The sequence below is a fragment of the Mustela nivalis genome, assembly GCF_964662115.1.
Source record: "Mustela nivalis genome assembly, chromosome: 1".
Taxonomy (NCBI): Eukaryota; Metazoa; Chordata; class Mammalia; order Carnivora; family Mustelidae; genus Mustela; species Mustela nivalis.
The window spans coordinates 56,939,721-56,943,989 of record NC_139020.1 but is presented as its reverse complement, the minus strand read 5'-3'; the positions used below and the strand labels follow the sequence as shown (position 1 = coordinate 56,943,989).

General features: G+C 45.9%; 1 pseudogene across 1 annotated transcript; it reads left to right on the top strand.

Moving 5' to 3' along the window:
- The first annotated feature begins 564 nt into the window (after positions 1 to 564).
- On the top strand, positions 565 to 2,325 carry LOC309863979 (glucose-6-phosphate isomerase pseudogene; annotated as a pseudogene). The gene has a single exon. The product of its transcript is annotated as a glucose-6-phosphate isomerase pseudogene (transcript).
- Positions 2,326 to 4,269: the final 1,944 nt, after the last annotated feature.

Sequence of the window (4,269 nt, the reverse complement as noted above, 5' to 3'; positions counted from 1 at the left end):
AAAAGTCTCAAGTTAGTTTGGGATACAATTTCCTCTAACATTGAGAATATCGTGTTTGAATAGTTTGTGAAATTTTTTATTAGTTAATTTATCATTAAAATTTAATTTGTAAAGTCATTTTCTTTTGCTTTTTTAAAAGGTTTTGTGTATTTATTTGAGAAGGAGAGAGAGAGCATGCAAGTGGGGAAAGAAGCAGCGGGACAAAGGGAGAGAGAGGGAGGCAGAGAGAGAAATCTTAAGGAGACTCCACATCAGGCACAGAGCCAGACTCAGGGCTTGATCTCACAACCCTGAGATCAAGACCTGAGTTAAAATCAAGAGTCGGATGCTTAATGGGCTGAGCCACCCAGATGCCACCTTAAATCATTTTATTTTCTAGGGTAAGATCTTGATTTAAGATCTTTCTTCCTGTCTTCAGTCTCAAGGACACTAAATAAGTAAATACTATATAATAACAAAACAAAACAAAACAAAACAAAAAAACCCAAGTTTGAAGACTGTTATAAAATCTGGTTATAGAGTAATGTGGTCCTAGGTCATTTAGAAATTAGGTATTCAAGGCTAGCCGCGCCGCCCGCCCCCTCTTCCTCCTCCGAGCTCGTCCAAGCCAGTGCATCCCACTGCTGTCGCCATGGCCGCGCTCACCCAGAATCAGCAGTTCCAGAAGCTGCAGAAATGGTACCGCGAGCACGGCTCTGACCTCAACTTGCACCGCCTTTTCGAAGGGGACAAGGAACGCTTCAGCCACTTCAGCTTGAACCTGAACACCAGCCATGGGCATATTCTGGTGGATTACTCAAAAAACCTTGTGACCGACACTATGATGCAGATGCTGGTGGACCTGGCCAAGTCCAGGGGCGTGGAGGCTGCCCGGGATCGCATGTTCAGTGGCGAGAAGATCAACTTCACAGAGGAACGGGCAGTGCTGCACGTGGCCTTGCGAAACCGGTCAAACACACCCATTCTGGTGGATGGCAAGGATGTGATGCCAGAGGTCAATAGGGTCCTGGAGAAGATGAAGTCTTTCTGTCAGCGCGTCCGCAGTGGCGAATGGAAGGGGTACTCGGGCAAGCCCATCACGGATGTCATTAACATCGGCATTGGCTGCTCTGACCTGGGACCCCTCATGGTGACCGAAGCCCTTAAGCCGTACTCTTCAGGAGGTCCCCGGGTTTGGTTTGTCTCCAACATCGACGGGACCCACATCGCCAAAACTCTGGCCACCCTGAATCCTGAGTCGTCCCTGTTCATCATTGCCTCCAAGACCTTTACCACCCAGGAGACCATTACGAATGCAGAGACGGCGAAGGAGTGGTTTCTCCTGTCGGCCAAGGACTCTTCTGCAGTTGCGAAGCACTTTGTTGCCCTGTCTACCAACACGTCCAAAGTGAAGGAGTTTGGGATTGACCCTCAAAACATGTTTGAGTTCTGGGATTGGGTAGGAGGACGCTACTCGCTGTGGTCAGCCATTGGACTCTCCATCGCACTGCATGTGGGATTTGACAACTTCGAGCAGCTGCTCTCAGGGGCTCACTGGATGGACCAGCACTTCCGTACGACGCCCCTGGAGAAGAACGCTCCTGTCATCCTGGCCATGCTGGGCATCTGGTACATCAATTGCTTCGGGTGCGAGACGCAGGCCATGCTGCCCTACGACCAGTATCTGCACCGCTTTGCAGCCTATTTCCAGCAGGGTGACATGGAGTCCAACGGGAAGTACATCACCAAGTCTGGCACTCGCGTGGACCACCAAACGGGCCCCATTTTGTGGGGGGAGCCAGGGACCAATGGCCAGCATGCCTTCTACCAGCTCATCCACCAAGGCACCAAGATGATACCTTGTGACTTCCTCATCCCAGTCCAGACCCAGCACCCGATAAGGAAGGGTTTGCACCACAAGATCCTCCTGGCCAACTTTTTGGCCCAGACGGAGGCCCTGATGAAGGGGAAGTCGACAGAGGAGGCCCGGAAGGAGCTGCAGGCTGCAGGGACGAGTCCAGAGGCCTTGGAGAAGCTGTTGCCACACAAGGTCTTTGAAGGAAATCGCCCAACCAACTCCATTGTATTCACCAAGCTCACGCCATTCATTCTGGGAGCCTTGATTGCCATGTATGAGCACAAGCTCTTCGTTCAGGGTATCATCTGGGACATCAACAGCTTTGACCAGTGGGGGGTGGAGCTAGGAAAGCAGCTGGCCAAGAAAATCGAGCCCGAGCTTGACGGCAGTAGCCCAGTGACCTCTCATGACTCTTCCACCAATGGGCTAATCAACTTCATCAAGCAGGAGCGAGAGGCCAGAAGCCAATAAACTCATGCCCGGCTGCAGTCCCTGTTGTGACTGGTCCTTCTTGTCCCTCCTCACCAGAGATGCACTGCACGGTCCTGCCCAGAGCAGCCTCTGGTCGCGGGCTTGGCGCACAAGCCCTCTGGGGGAAGCTGGTCTGGAATTGCCACCCCGCCCTTCCATGTCCACGCGCCCTCCATTTTACCATCGGCTCAAGTGTTTCAGTGCAGCTGACTTTTCTGACTACGTTCACTTTGTCCATGTACCAGATAGAAAAATAAAGATGCCAGAAAGGAGAAAAAAAAAAAAAAAAAAAAAGAAATTAGGTATTCAACTGGCAATGCATGGCTCAATTTTATTTCTACCACCTGTTTATAGAACAGCAAAAGCAAAGAAACAGAAAAATGCTAAGGCAATTTCCTTTAAATTGTAAGGTTAAAAAATAATTGAGGAAACTTAACCAAAAAATCAGTTCCCTTAAATGTGTTTTATTGCAATTTTAATATTTTATGGTTACATTTTAACTTTTATCTCATAAATTAAATATTAACAGTTATGCCTAAGCTGGAATATATTTTATCCACTTATGAAAATGCATTGACTAATGCTAATTAAATTTGCTTAATCAAGCTTAACAATGCTGCATGCTGTTACCAGAAAGTGAGTACCATACACATTTCCCAAAGTGCTCCAGCTAGAACACCACAGACTTTTTCTATTGGGGTATCCAAGGGTACAGCCATCTGTTATTTACTCTAATTTTTAATAAAAGTTATTATTCGTCTTTATTGCTAATCATTTGTGTTGCAAACAAAACACATTTTATGATTATTATTACCATTTTAACTCCACTATAGCCAAGGATACACAAAGGAAAATGGTTTGCATTCAACAGCACAACATTAATGTTTGCAAATGGTTTAGCTTCAGTGGCAGGATGACATAGGTTTTATGCACGTAATACCTAATATCAAATTATACGCAGTAACATTTAATCACATTGTCCTAATACCTTCAGCACAATGAGCTTTTCCCCGGCGAAATAGGAAAATGTGATCACCCTTAATGCCCTGAAGGACAAGACAGTGCCTGTGTCATTCTTTATCATGTATTGCTTTTGTTCATAGCTAATCACATTTAGAGTATTTTAACCCAGGCCCTGCAGATATACAATAAATCATACCTGATAGGGCAAGACTAAAACCTGTTGATGGGATTGCCTGCACTGAGCACAGAAAGAAGGGCCCGTGCACTGAGATAGCTGAGGTCCACTTCAGAATGAAGAGAGCTGAAGAAAGTTCTGTGAAGAGAAATTGTACGTCAGGGACATTTCGTGGGACATTGTCATGCCGTGTCTCCAAAGATTCTCTCCCATACCTTGATATGGGGCAGCTGACTCCAGGGTCACATTTTGAGATGGTTCCCAGGAAGGTTCACAATGCTGGCAAAGAGGGATATGTCTGGAGCATGTGGCTTGAACATTAAGGGGTTAGAAAGAAAGATAACATTTACTGACTCTTCACCATGTATAAGACACCGTGTTAGGCATCCAATGTGCCTCATCTTAACCTTCCCATTGACCCTCTGAGATAACTCCTTTCATGCAAATTTTTTAGATAAAGGCACAGGCTAAGAGGAGTGAAATAAGATCTCTGCAGTCCCATGGAATTGAGATTTATAGCCTGCAAGTCTAAGGCTGGATTCTTACTTTCGTATTCAAGCAAGCTAACTAGGAAAATAAGTCACCAACCAACATTTTCTAAACTTATTGGAGGGAAGCAGCCTGTCTCACAGATGATACTTAATGACTGTACTTCTGGAAATTACAAAAGTTAAAGTTGAGCTTGGTAATAAGAGTCCGTAGCAGGTGCTCTACAGAGATCACAACAAAGGGAATGACCTGGATTTCTGAAGATGAACAAATGTTGCAATAACTTCAATCTGTCTTGCCAAGGCCGTGGGACCAGAGACACCCCAGTTTCAGA